The sequence below is a fragment of the Camarhynchus parvulus genome, chromosome 1 (genome assembly GCF_901933205.1).
Source record: "Camarhynchus parvulus chromosome 1, STF_HiC, whole genome shotgun sequence".
Taxonomy (NCBI): Eukaryota; Metazoa; Chordata; class Aves; order Passeriformes; family Thraupidae; genus Camarhynchus; species Camarhynchus parvulus.
The window spans coordinates 24,395,531-24,410,656 of record NC_044571.1 but is presented as its reverse complement, the minus strand read 5'-3'; positions in this window follow the sequence as shown (position 1 = coordinate 24,410,656).

The window sequence follows — 15,126 nt, the reverse complement described above, 5'->3', positions numbered from 1 at the left end:
ATTTGTGTGTCGTTTACCCTGCATAGACAATTTTGCTTTTCTGGTACTGTTTATATTTTCTGTTGGCTGGGGAGTATGGGAGGTTTGTTTTTATAATTAATATATTGGTGAGCTAAGTAATTGTTTGCAAAATGAACCATTTGTGGTTAAAGGGGGTTTTCTGGTTTTTTTTTTAATTTAATTTTTTGGGTTTCTGAACCAAGTTTGGCTAGCAGTTATTTTTACACAGTCCCACTGAAGTCAATACAATTCCTTAGTTAGAACTGAGCATCATACTCAGCCTGCTGTAGTTTTCTCTCAAGCCTTGTGGAAAGGGTGTGTTTATGTGATATATCCAGGATTGCCAGCACCAGTGGCCCTGCAAAAGGACTAGATGCAATCTGAATGTTGGCAAATGAAGCCCCATAGTTCTAAACTGCCAGGATAAGATAACCTGACAAATTTAAAGAAGCAATGCTCAAGATATTGATCTGCATTAATATTGCACTACTGCCAAAAGGGGTGATCAGATTCAGTTTTTTTTGATAGTGTAGACAAGCACATCAAACAAAGTGGTGAGAAAGCAGTAATTTCACAACTTTCACTGCACAGTGTGTATTCTACAGAGTGTGTAGCTTTTTTTTCTTTTGCATTTTTAAATGATAAGACAACAATGAAATTAGCAGAGTCCCTTCTCCTCTTGTTGCATGCATCAAATGATTTTTCAAGGTTTCTGTGGTCACTTTGTGTATTCTTGATGGGCTGTGAAATGAGAAGATGCTAAAGAGTGACTGCTCACAGTGCACTCTGCTCCCTTCACTCTGCTTTTAGGGGAGGGAGAGGTGCCTGGGGCAGTGAGACAGGTAGGGAGCAGTAACCTGTGGTTGCCTGGGCTCTGAGAGCCTGCCAGGTAGAAGGGAATCAGGAAGGCCAGATGTCCAACATATTGCAGGGGTTCACAATGATCCTCATGTGATTATTTAAGCATAGGAGTTCATACAAAGCAAGAATCATAGCATGAGCTTTTCCATTGCTCTGTCCTGGAGCTTAATTAAGTTTGTCCTACAAACTGTCATTTTGGGATGAAATTATTTTAATCATTTAATCAAATGAATTCAAGGTCAGATTGAGAGAAGGAACTAATGAATACATTCTGAAAGAAAGACACTTTCTGTTCAGTGCCACTCTGAATAGTTGAGATCAATTTCCTCTTCCTATAAAGACATAGCACTGAGGCTTAAAAGATTTATGTTAAAAAAAAATAAATCTCCTCCTTTCAGGATGGAAAAAAATGTGATTGATTGGCTCCCTCCGAGAAAGGAAGTCCTTGTCTAATTAACACCCCCATTTGCTTTTTTTTTAAGGTAAAGCATTAAGTGATGATGTGTAATGATCTTTTGTTCCATATTCTGTTTCCAATTCTGCTAGACCAGTGAGTCAGGGTCAGCAATGCAACATTTTCCACTGGCCTCATGACCACAGCAAGGAGGATTTTGAAAACCAGCTTCCACATTCTCTCCTCAAAAGAGAGACATGTTCCAAAAAACTGTAAGATCTCTGTCATCATGAATACCTATGTTTCAAGTTTAAAAACCTGTTTCCTTGGTAACTAGACTTGTTAGGCTGGTCTGCTCATACCATGCATACAGAGGCCACCACATACCATAAAAATCTTATTGGGCCATTTAGCAAAAACATGTAATGCATTAGAATTTTGTACTAATTTTAAAGAATTCATGAAACAAAAGAAAAAAATTTCTCTGCTGCTTGTCTTGTGCTATATAAAATCTTCTCGTATGATGCCAGAAGGTATCATGGCAGAGGATGGCAACAGTGACTTTGTGAAAGTCGTTCCTCTCTGGACTTGCCTCTCCATCACAATTCCTTCCTGGATTCCTCCTAAGCGTGGTCAGCTGTGACACCCATTTATTGTATTTTTTCTGTCTTTGAATGCTGCTGTTACAGAAGACATTTTAAACTTGGCTATTGGGGGCATATCTCTGTGCTGTCGTCACATAGCTGTGTGATGGGCATTAACTTGGATATCCCTGACTGGCAATTTGACTCCCCCACCCAGACAATGTACATTCATAGCATCTTGGTTGCCTGCCATTTAGCCCATCTGTTGGATTGACTCTTTGCCCATTTAAAAGTCAGTCAGACGGGGTGTAGGTGCCAAGAAATGTGAATTGAGAAGAGGAGTCTGCATAACGCTGCTGGCAGAGCATCTTCAGGAAGAGCCTCCTCCCTTGTGGCAGCCATCACTGCCAGATGCCTCCCTACAGTGGGTTACAACTGCTGACATTTACGTACCCAGAAAAGGATACAGGAGCAGAGAAAAGGAGGGAAGAGTTTCCAGGCTAGCCTTGGCAACTTGCAAGGCAAGCTGTGCTCTTGCAGGTACTCGGATCACAGCACAAGTAAGAGACGCATGGAGATTGCAGGGTATTAAAAAGTTACTCAGTGGGAAAGGGAGCACATTGTTAGTGCGCTAAGGTGAACCTGAGGTAGCCCATTACACTTAAGGACAGAGCCAATGACCCAGCAGAGGTAGTTGGAGGAGCCCAGAAAAGGTATTTCTCCTCCTCTTCTGGGTAGGAGACCTGTATGAGAGTGTTAGCCCTGCCTGGAGAGTGTTTCTGAATGTGGAGTAGATCCAACCATGCCTTAAGGTCATCTCTCTCTTAGCCACAATTGGGCTGTGTAGGGAATTAACTCATCTGTGTCTAAAATTCATAATCCAAATCTGGAGTGTCAGGCACACATATGTTTGCAATAATGTCCATAAATGCATGTTTCACTTCAAGATTGGCTCACCAGAATTACTTTATCTGTGAGACTAACTTGTGTATCTGTCTTCTTTGCCTGGACAGCCCTTCATTTCTGCTGAATAGCTGTTAATGCTGCTGCCCTTTATTCCAGAAGCACAGGTAGCCACTTTCCATCATCATTATTATACTTGAATATAGCAGAGAAATGTCTGTCAGTGGCTATGGTTCAGCAGTGCATTGCAACCTAACTGCTATTGAATGGATAATTTTATTTTCTGATCAAACTTAAAATATAAATAGATGTGTGAGGCCAGTCTGAACTTCAGATTGTTTGAGATAATTCTTTTTATTGATGAAAATAATCATCCAAAGCCAGGTGAACAGTCTGTTTGATTTCGATTACTTTATTATGCTTCCAGACTTTTTTTCAATTTGTTGTGTGAGTTTTTTTGCTTTTTGTGTCAAACAAATGTCCAGCTTTCCCAGTTACCTTCATGAATACAGTATGGCACAAGGAGCCCATAATGAGTGCAGAGATGGTGTCTGTCTTCTCATGAACCTGAAGAAGAAAGTAAAGAACCTGAGGGCACTGAAAGTAAAGAATTGCTCAGTTTTCTTATTTGAGGGCCTGTGTTTTCATTTGAGGGAGCTTTCAGGCACAAGACAAGATTATTGTGATCACCCAACTCCTTTTCCATCTTCTGTTTTTTTCTCCTCCTGATGTCTTTTGCCCAATGTCTAATCACAAGCAGAGAGCCCCGATTTCTGCAAGCCTGAGCCCATGTGCTGAAGAAGTAGCACACCAAAAGTGATGTCTGATGCTGTGCTCCACTTTCCCTGATGTCAGCAAGTAACACTGAGGAATCTGGTGTTCAGCATGTCATCTCTGAGCCAAGAATTAGGGACCACTGCCTGAGGGGACAGGAAGCAGATTTAGTGTGCCTACTTGTCAGTTAAGAGTCAGCCTTATGTTGTACAGTAACAACTCTATTTGCTCATTACAAGGAAGATAACAACCAGTTAGAATACAGGAAAAATTCCAAGCAAGAGTAACAATTCTCCTCCCATACCCTATTTATATCACTTTTAGGCAGCTTGCTGCAATCCTAAACACATGTGGTATCGAGTAGTACCAAAATTATTAGGTGCTGATGCATGTGTAGCTTTTGCAACACCAGTCAGCTGTTCTGTGGTGTGCTAGCCATGTGACCCACCTTCCATGCCTCTTCCCCCGTGCTTTTCCCCTCTGACCTTACACTCTTGATCTGTCAGATGTAGCCTGCACAGTCCTCTGCCTGCAGGGTATAGATGCATGATGGGGAAGTGAGGGCTCTTGCTTGTCCCCAGCCATGTCACTGATCCAAATTCCAGGAGGGTGTTGTGGGGGGATGAGTTTGAAAAGGACCAGGGCTTTGGGGATACAGGGGCTAGTGGGAATAAGGTAAGCCATGTTTCCAGGAAAAGGAGAAAAGCATAAAGCCAGGTTGGAAGGTAGGAGTTCAGTAAGCTATGGGATGAGAGAAAAAAAGAGAATTCTAAGGATAAAAGAGGAGAAGACAGGAAGAAGAGAAGGTGCTGGAGGTGCAGGTCTCATGGTGCTGCTTTCCTTGTGTCTACTCCAGAGTGGTTTGCTGGGAAAGTCCATTGTCTGGAAAACAGAGATGTTAAATATATAATGCAAGGCTCTGCACTTGGGTTTGGGCAATCACAGACATGAGCACAGACTGGGAGAAGTCATTGAAAACAGCCTTGTGAAAGAAGAACTTGGGGGTTCACATAGAGGAAAATCTGGCAATGAACCAAAAATGTGCTCTCAGAGCCCAGAAAGCCAATTGTGTCCTGGGCTGCACTCAAAGCAGCATGGCCAGTGGGTTGAGGAAGGTGATTCAAATGGCGATGTGTAAATCCAAGCAGTCCAGTCCAGGTAGTTGCTTGTCAATAGATCAAACCATCCTAGGGAAAGAAAAAAGCACAGAAGAACAATCAGCATCTCGTAGGAAATACTTAATATTTGGTCTGACTGGTACTAGGAAATATGAAAGTTGTAAGAATTGAAAAAAGGTAAAATACCCTCCTAGTGTTAAAGTGCTGCAGCCCAATAATAGTTCCAGAAAATGAAAGTAGCATTTTAAAATAGCACAACCTAATTCCTCACTCTTCTTCCATGTACTCTACAGGCAGTCTTGCCAGCAGACTTCTGCTTTTTGGTCCCAGAAAAATATTGGGGTTTTTTCCCCTTATTAAGAACTATTCAGAACTCAGCTGAGAAAAACACATATTATTTATTTAGACTGTTTGTTAAAACCAGATTAATTCTTTTAATTCCCTAGGTCTTTTTCAGCCAGAGACTGCGAGTGTCCTAACCTAGGTCCCTTTCCCATTTTGGATCATGTATTGTTATCCAGTGTTTGTAAAATGCATCCTTTTGAGTTCTAGTGGATATCTAATGGATACTCAGCATTAACACAGTTAAACCCATTTATAAACCTGTGTAATACATGCATGCTGCATGTTCTGTATATTTTCTTTGTGTAAGCTTTATGCCTTCACTTTCATAAATATCCTGTATAAGTAACAGCCTCTTAACACTTTTACAGCACATCGCTGTGGAGGAGGTACTTCCAAAACAGGTCAGCGAATTTGGAGGCTACAGCAAGAAGGAATGGAATGACTCTGGTGCCACAGTCATTCCTAGCCAAGTTAAACTAGCAGACAGCACTGCCACTGGAATAGGCAGGCCTGCATTCTCTTTGCCCTTGTGCATGTTGAGAATCATTGAGTGGTCTGGATTGGAAGGAACATTAAAGATCATCTTGTTCCAACACCCTGCCATGGGTTTCCCCCTTGGACTTATGCAATTCCTGGTGCCACCTGAGGTTTCATGCACAGCACGGTAGGGAGGGAAACCCACCCAGGAGAAAGCTGTGTCAGGCAAAGGAGCTTGGATAGCTCAAATGTGGGTCTGGTCCCCACTCTGGTCCACTGCAGCAACATGCACCTTTTGAATGCCAGAGAAAGGGAAAGGGCAATGTTGAATCAGAAAAAGAAATGGGATTGCTTCTTTTGCCTTCAATGTTGGACCAAAGTGATTGTGAAATTAAACTCTCTGAGTGGTTAAACCATGAATAAAATTTTATTCTGGCTGAGAATTTTCTCTGGTCAGTGGTATGCAGCATCCATTCCATTAGGCTCCTGGAATACAGGCAATGAATCTTTTTACTGGGTTTTTTGTGTAACTTTGTATATTAATGCTTGACTGCAGCAAGTCCTTCCCAGTCTGCGTTAGGTTCTCCCTTTGCTTGCACTGCAAACTGAGATATAAGGGACTGACACAGTTTTGCACTTTTGGGGGGAGCCTTCATTGTCTCTATGACATCAGTGCCCTTCAGCAGTCACTGATGGGGTCTTGAGTCCTTCCAGGCATGAAGCCTACGCTGTGGTGTTCCTGCATGTGTGGAGTTAGCAGGAGACACCCAGAGAGCAGTAGGAATGATGACTGCCCTTTGGAAAGGCGATCTGGCTGCTGCTCCCTCCTGCAGTCTTCCGATCCAAAAGGCAGATGAGGTTAATGTAACAGTCTGCAATAAAAGATACTTTTTCAGGTACTTGTGTGGGGGTGTCTGAGACCTTTACCAGTGGCATTTATGTGTGCAAGCCCAGCTTTTGCCCCACACTTAGGCTACAGCTGTTTGCACAATGTCTCTGAGTGAGGTAACCATGTATGAAGCAAGGTCCAGCATGACCAGCAGTCCTCAGTGAAAATATGTGCAGTTCAGCACAAAAATTAAAGTCTTCCAAACATTGCACAATCTCTCACTCAGAAATCCCAATTTTAAGGAAAATCAATCCAGATACCCTAGATTTACGGAGGGACTATGGGTTTTGTGGGCTGTGTAAGGGCTTCAGAAAGAAGCCAAAGGGGTCTCCATTGACAAGAGTGCCAAGGGTAGGTGACACACAGGCCCCAACAAAACCAGGCTGAGTGATGGGCAAGAGGTGCAGCTCAGCTGAAGCACAGGCATCTCAGGTGTTTGGAGGAGATATGTTAGAAGGCTAGTGATCTTGGGATTCTGCAGACAGCTCTAGGTGGACTGTGTAGCAATGGGAGACTGTTTTTGCCCTCTACCATTGTTAAATAAGACCAACATATGGATATTTGAAGTTGGAGAAAAACACTTCTACTGATATGTAAAAATAGTGGCATAGTAGGATAAAAATACAAGTTCTTTTATCAAACACACTGGTCAATACTGTGGTTGTGAAATGCTGAGAATATATAAGTACCAGTGAAACATCAGGAAATAAAAGTGCTTTCCATCTTTACAGCCTTTCCCACCCCTTTATAAACATCTTTTTATTTGTTTTCTTTTACAGGGTAATGCATTTCTTCCTTCCTTCTGGCTTCACCTCTGCTCCCCCAACCTTTTGTTTTACTATATTTGTGTTGGGAAACATCTCCTTTATTGTCAGTATCGCTTTCATTTGTACTTCTACTTTGTTTTGCAAAATAATTCAGGAATTCTTGATCCAAAGGCATTTGTTTGAAAGCATTTCAGTAAAGTCTGTAAGGAGAAAAACATCTATTCTTCTGCTGTTCATTTTCTCTAGATTTTTTTCTTCTGTCCTTGCTTTTGCCAATGGCCACTAATTTGTCCACTTAGAATCCAAGGAAAAACACACTTTTACATTTTTTGAAAAGGCCAGTGTTATTTTCTTTCCTTTGCAAGATGCCACATGTGCAATTTCCTTCCTGCCTGGAGGTCTGAAATCACCACAACAATGCCTTCTGCATCAAGGGCTTAGGGGCTCCTCTGCAGCAAAACACTTGAGCAAACCCTTAAAGTTAAGCCTCTGCAGAGCCTCATTGAAGGAGGTGAAGAAGCATGAATGTACCTTGAAATGCACTGGGTTCTTGTATAAACATTTGGATGATTTGCATTCAAAAGTGAACTGATGATATTTTTACCCCAGAAGTTGCTTTTCACTTGAAATGTCATTTCCATTGGCAGCAAAATCATTTGACTTTTCACAAGAACGAAAACAACAAACTCCTCAAAGCCAAGACTCCAACAGGAATAATTATTGTTTTTTTTTGAATTCTCACATAACATGAAAAATTACAGAAATTTTAGCTGGTCTCTTTTTTTTTTTACTCAGAGGGGAAAAAATCTAAGACCATTGACCCTAGGTCTGAATTTAAAAAATGACATGAAAATAAAGATAAAAAAATATGTGGAGTTTTGTTTGTTTGTTTCTCCTGCTTTGTGGTATATAAACCAACCTGAAAGTTTTGAAGATTAGATATGGATCTGAGTCAGAGTCCACTTCCCCATGTTCAGCATGATTGAATTTGACATTAAGGTCTGTTCAGACTGTTCTCTTCTTTGGAAGGGGAGTTCGCAATCACTGCTCTTTGGGGCTGTAAGTGACTGTGTAAGGTGTAAAGTTCTGGAAAGCCCACCTGAAATACCTATTCCTTTTTACTTGGCACAGTCAGATGTGTTTCAGGGATTGCTGTACATCCCTAGAGGTGCTTCCAACATCACCATGCAGATTAGGGTATCTTGAAATCTGGTAAAATGTCCAAGGACTGGACCTGCCTAATAAAGAACTGTAATTACTTGCATCAGACAAATGCACTTGAAAATAGATGAATAACCTGTTTCTGGTGCAGGGGATGAATCAGGAAGTCTTCACACAAAGAGTCTGAAAGATCAGGCCCCATGTCATTTGGATTAAGATGTTGCTATGTTGTTATCTGGGATGAAGTGTGGGATTTATATAAATATCATCTTCCCCTTGCTGAGGATCAGCCAATTCAAACAACCTGTATAAGTGGTTTCCATGTTAAAGAGGACTATGTTTACATCTTGAGCAGTTGTTGCTGTGGTTTGGTCCTGTACAAACCCAAAACAAGCCCCTATTTAATTTCACATTTGTTACCGTGTTTCCAGTCTTTGACGTATTGATGGTTTTGTTCATCTGTCAGCATAAGACCCAGGCAATTTGGCCAGGGAAGGAATACTGCTGCCTAGTGGGACCACCAGGTTTTGGGAAGTGCTGTTGTGCTTCCTCTGCCACCTTCCAGAGATCAGAAAAGAAGGGAGAGAGAAGGGAAAGTGATTTGTTTGTCTTCTGTCTTTGTGCATGTGAGCTGTGTAGAGACACCCTCTATTGACATCCAACTTAGCCATGGCAGCTCATTTTCTGCTTTTGTGGTGACACAGGGGAAGGGTGATATGGGGCAGCCTCAAATAGCAGGGCTCTGGGTTGAAAATCACTCTTTTGATATTAAATGCTGAGTGGTTGTCACAGCTTCATTAGGCACCTCCAATGGGATGACTTGGAGAGTGCCATTGAGATCAGGGATTAGGGATTCATAATCAGTAACTTCAGACCAGTTTCTGGTGACCCTAATCAACTACACCAAGTTTCCTGAGAGAACATCAGGGTCCTTATTTCACTTATTAAGTGTTTGTTTTCCTTCTGTGTGCAAATCCCTCACTGGGTAACTCTGAAAGCTTTCGTAATTTAAACAAATACAAACATAAGGAAGAACACAGCTCTTTATAGCTTACTCATTTTGCAATTCATATGGCCCTCACCAGATTTTTTTTGCTTTAAAATTTTGAACCTGCATGTTAATACACTTTATCTTGCCTAGCTAGTTCAAACCAGGTCTGATGAAAGCCACCTTTGAGTTGATTTTTTGTTTGCATTAAATGCCTATTTGAACTTTGGTGCGGGTGCCTGACCTTTAGAATCAAAAGCTATACTGGTGCAATGCAGCTAGAAGCACTAAAACAAGTGTCCTGACAGTTAAATAAAAAATGACTGGCTGGGCTGAGGTACACTGGTCATGTTAATGCTGCCAGGAGACCTCGGTGCCCGCGTGATGTTTTGTTGTTATTTTTCTTTTTCCCCTATAAATCTCAGTTACATAAATTTGCTAGGGGGATTTACATCTATGACTCAGGCTTTAGAGGCACCTTGTATGAAATTTAAAGCAACTCTAGGTCCTTTTCTCTGGAATGCAGGATCAGGAGAGTGCTTACACATTAAAGATAAAAAACTAAATCAAACAGCAGAATTTTATTCTTTAAAGTAAACAGACCAAAGGCTATCAATGTCAGACACAGCAGCAGTCATGTGTGCTGACAAAAGAGACTGAAGAAATTTTTCCTAACAGAGGAAATTATTTGGGTTTATTTACTCTTTCCAGGGAGAAAAAGATAATTTTTAAAGGATGCAGGATACTACTACTACTACTAATAAATCAGAAGGCAAACTTGTTTATACCAAAATGGTTGAAGCTCACCAGCTTTTGGCCCTTTTCAGAAAACTACTGATCACTCTAAGTTCAAAGAGGTCAGTAGAAAATCAGGTAAGGCTCTCAGAATCCAGCCCAGTGGCAGGATGAGACAGTGCTTTGGGGAATGACTCCCTGATTTATCATTAATAAGCTGTAGGCGAGGAACTCTGGACTCATGCACAATTTTGCCAATAGGTAAATATTTTTTGCACAGTCATGTTAAAGCAATTTCCTGGCAATGCTGCTGTTTACCTTGCTTCTTCGTGAAAGTAGAACTCAGGTTTGTTTCTTAGGCTGCCTGAATTCTGTCATCTATTTTGGATTTTCTAATGCCAGGCAAAATTTACTGTGTGCTTGGTTTGCAAATTAGTAAATTTAGTTTGCTCCATTAAGAATTAACTCCAATGCAATGGAGTACATAAATTGAGCATGCCATTGAAAACCAAAGTCTCAGAAAACCAAAAAATCAGAAAGAACTGTATTTTCAAGTATGTTACAGATAGAGATTTTAGTTACTCATAAATGATAACATTTTGTCACTGGAGTTGATGATTTCAGGGTTCTCAGTCCTTTTTCCTTTGTAAGTCTGTTACTCTTGAAAATAAACTGGTCTATATTTTGAATCATGTAAGTATTGCGAAGAAGACAAAACCTGCCTCAATAGCAACACTGCAGTGACTTCTGGCAATGACACCCTGCTATTTTTTCTTGCTTTGGAACCACGGGCAACAAGTACTGCTGGGTTAAATAAAGTTTAGAGGAGTTACAGGAAGGAGACATTGTGTGCTGGAGGTTCTGGAAGGAAGAGGAGTCCCTGAAAGTCCCTCTCAGACAGTTTAAAAAATTATATCAGACAAGGGACATATTTACAGTTTCATTGTATTTCCTGCTCTGAAGTCCAGCCTGGCAAGCTTGGGGTGCAGCCCCTTGTCCCCACCTGCTGAAGTTCCAATAGAACAGACACACACCTGTGACAATAACATCACACAGAGGAGTTTTGCTTACTAATGATGATCCATTACTGTCTTACATACAAGAGACCTGACTGCAAGAGAATAACTATTATTGTTGCAGTGGTTATCTTATTAAGTGCTGCTTTCAAAAACAAATAATAATAGCAAATTTTCCTGACACAGCTGAGCCAAACTGATAACTACTACCCTTGAAGGAACAAATTCCATCCTTGTCCTTCTCCACTTTTCTTTTCATGCCCCGATTCTTCCACACAGAAGCATAATTCCCTTCCCTTCCTCTTTAACCTAGCTGCGTCATTTGGGGAGGAAAACCCCGAACTCGCCACCCCACATTTCTGTTTCCATTGAATATTCATATCATTTTGATGAATGGAATTCGCTAAACTTCTTGGTTGTCCCTCTGAGCTGCCAGACAACCAGCACAGCTGGCACGAGGTGACACACATATATGTCCAGAGCTCATGACAAAGATGTGTAGGCTTCTTCTTTTCCCATAGCAAAACAGATATTTGGCTCATCCTGCACAACAAAGCCATGCTCCAAAAGCTTCATCCCAGTGACATGCTCCAGTAATATTTTTCCTACTATCAAAATCAGTTTAAGAGGTTCTGATTTTCTGATTCCTCTGCCTGATCCCACTCTCTGCAATGTTCTCCTGCTCATTTCTTAGCTGTGCTGATACAACTATTTGTATAGATGTGTTGCAAGCTGGATCACTGGAATTATCAAAATCCCTTTCAGAAGGTTGTTGGTTTTTTTTTAAAAAAAAGAAACCTCATCTCTGATCCTTCTGGTGATTGTGATCAGAGTCCAGCCCAAAGAGCCCAAGGCAGCCCTGCAGCCCTTTCAGCCAGCAGAGCTGGGGGAGCACTGAGCTGCAGCAGTGAGCCAGGTGGATTTGCAAAGAAGGGAACCAAATGTCCAGGAACAGGGAAGCAAGAAACTATTTTACAGTGCTTTGCCAATAGAGAAAGCAAATGTCTATGTTATGTGAATTTAGGTTTTGTTTCCAGTAAAGGCTGCAGGGAACATGACCAGGTAATGTTCAGCAGCAGATGAAGCAGAACTTCTAACCACTGATGTAAGTATAAATTTTTACAGTGAAAACAAAAGGCTAAGGACATCAAGGTGACAGCTGTGTTTTCAGCTTTGATCATACAAATTGAGAACTGGTGCCAGCTGGGAATAGTTCAGCCTTTCCTGGTATCCAGCTTTAACAAAGAAGCAATTTTGATGTGGAAGTTTGTAGGCCTTTTTTGTTACACCTCACTGACCCATACTTAAAAATATATATAATAAAGAACATTTTCTAGGTTTGGAATGAAAGAAATGCTCATCATCACCATGGCTGTGGTTGCTTGGCATAGGAGAATGTGAAGTACAGTATAATATTCTGCAAAGTCCAGGTTAAGGAAACTTACTATTTCCTAATAGATCTTTGTCTAGTGTTAGACAAACCTTAATCAGCAATATGTACTGAGCACCTCATGCTGTAATTTGTAGGCTTGTATAAAATACCATTGTCATCTTACGTGTTTATATGGGATACAGATTTTTGGTTTTAAAGTATATATACACTGTGAGCTGAGTTCTTTGAATACCAGGTATGAGGGAACATTGTCTCCCCAGGGTGTTATTGACTGGCTTATATTAAGTACATAGTCCCGAATAAGTTTCTGTTTATGGGGAGAGGACTTCACCTAAAGGGGACCTTATTAACTCCCCAAGTTAAATGGTAGGAGCAAATAACCCCTCAGTGTCACAATTATCAGTCTGATTAAATTATAGATCACAGGTGTCTGTGATAGGGTAAAGGTTTGAGCTTGAATGAGAGCTCAACAGTAGCCAACTTTCAACAATATTTTCTTCTAAGAGCAAAAGACAATAATTTAATCCTAAGAAGAGTGTGCATGGGAGCATTTTAGCAGTATTTGAAACAAAGAAGTAAAATGTCTTTGAATGGATACAAAGTACACATACATATAATCATTATTCCCTATTTTATTTATTGAAATCTGAATTTAAACCAAGTAATAAGTGTGCCTCTATCCATACCTTTCTGCATCTATTTCTGTACCTATTTGTTAAGTCCGTCATGGGATGAAGTTGGTTCGAGGGTAACTAAAACACCAAAAAATTTTTTCTTATGGATGAGATGATCCTTAAATCCTGGATTATTTATTTCTTTTCTGTGAACACATTTTGAAGAACTGAAAAGTTAGCGTTCCTTCTCTAATTTATAAAATGATTTGAAATCTAGCACACCACTGTAAATAAAATCTCTTTCAATAAGTAGAGTTAACCAGCATTTCAAAGTCTTTCATTGATACAAGAGAGTGTTCTTGCTGAACTTTAGATGTAACTGGGAAAAAAGATATTTCAAAGAACTGGACTGTAGATGAACCATATTCTCCATATTCTCACAGTAAGAAGATAAATAATTAAAAAAAACTTCAAGTGTATTAAATAAACAAATAAAGAGCAATGCAGCATAGGCCAGCTGTTATTAGCATGTATGAAATTATATGGAACAGATCAGATCTGTAATTGTGTGAATAAGAAACAAAAAAGAAGGATAGTCATTGTAGAAATAGCTGCAGGTGCAAGATATTTAGGATGCATTTACCTAACTTAACCTCAGTTCAGCCTCAGAGTTTCAAGGTTTTAGGGCCTGTGCAGATGGGATTCTAATCAGGAATGCAGGTTCAGTGCCAGAGGGGATAGAAGTCTCCTTTGTTTACAATCAGAGCTGTTTTCTGACCTTCAGCCATTGAAAGCTCTCATTCAGCTTTAAAAATATGAATGTTCTCACTGCTGATGCTTTCCAGGCTTCCCATTTCTTGTTACCATGACTAAAGCTAAGCTAGGCACACACTGTTTGCAATTGCTGCTCATGCTTTGCTAAGCTGGTTCCAATGTTGTTATCTCAGACTCTTTCTAAGGCTCTGATTCTGTGATTGCATCTTACACTATTCAATATACTAAGGTCTATTACAAGCATCAAGATTAAATTTTTGATCTGAACCTCAGCAAAATTGTTTTGGAAAGCTTCTGTGGAGTTTAAAATTCCGTTTTTTCCTGTTTGAACAGGTCTGTCTAGCTCTTTCTTGTAGAAAACAAGAGCTTCCAAGGACTCATAATAAGGTTTATGTTTTTTATGAATGATAGAACCACATAGACTAAAAAAGATGAAAGATGCATACCCTAATGCCTTAGAGTCAGTGTTATGTAGGTAGAATTTAGAAAAAAACGGTATCTTTGTGGCTATTTCATCTGTCTTAAATGTTTTTGGAAGAATTTCTTTGTCCGTTTCCAAAGATGAGTATGGTCTGCCACTTTGAATTGTTGTAGGCATTCTGGGGCTCTGAAGACTTATTTTTCAAGCCTCAAAAACATGCAAGTCATCACCAAAAGCTAACTTAAGTATAAAGTGTGTGCTATCAAAACTTCAAAGCAAGGAGGAAACAAAATGCAGGTGCAACTGTGGTATTCACAGGAAGCCCATTTTCCTAATACTTCTGTTTTGACAAGGAGAGGGCATAAAACACTAAGGCTGTAGCCTCTGACAGAGAGGTCTGTTTCTGCTACCGAGCTACCAGGTCACATTAGCCAGCCCTGTGCAGAAATGCAATAGCAATGTAGTAGAATCAACATTTTTGTGTAAGGCAAACCATGTGGATTCACTGCTAGTTACTTTGTGTGATATCTAATTTACTACAGGATTTTAGCAAGGTGCGTAGCTGGAGGCAATTTTGCTGAAGAGGCAGTGCTAGAATGCTGTTGGTGGCTGGGAGATATGTTTTGCTGTTGACTGGTCAAAACAGGTTCTACTACAGCTTTATGGTTTGTTCTAGCTGACATCTTCCTGTTTTTACAAATATTCCATGTTAGACACTTTGTTAAGGTGAAAGCTTTTGAGTTTGTCAATATAAATCCCCAGATGAGATAGGGATAAGAAGATTTAGCAAACAGAGACAAGACTGAACATGCAGGAAATTAGACCAGATGTAGATGGCAAAGTAGGAATGCAGAAAAATTGCAGTCCATGTAACTATCTTCTTGAAGAAGTTTTTCAGGAGAAAGTTAGCAG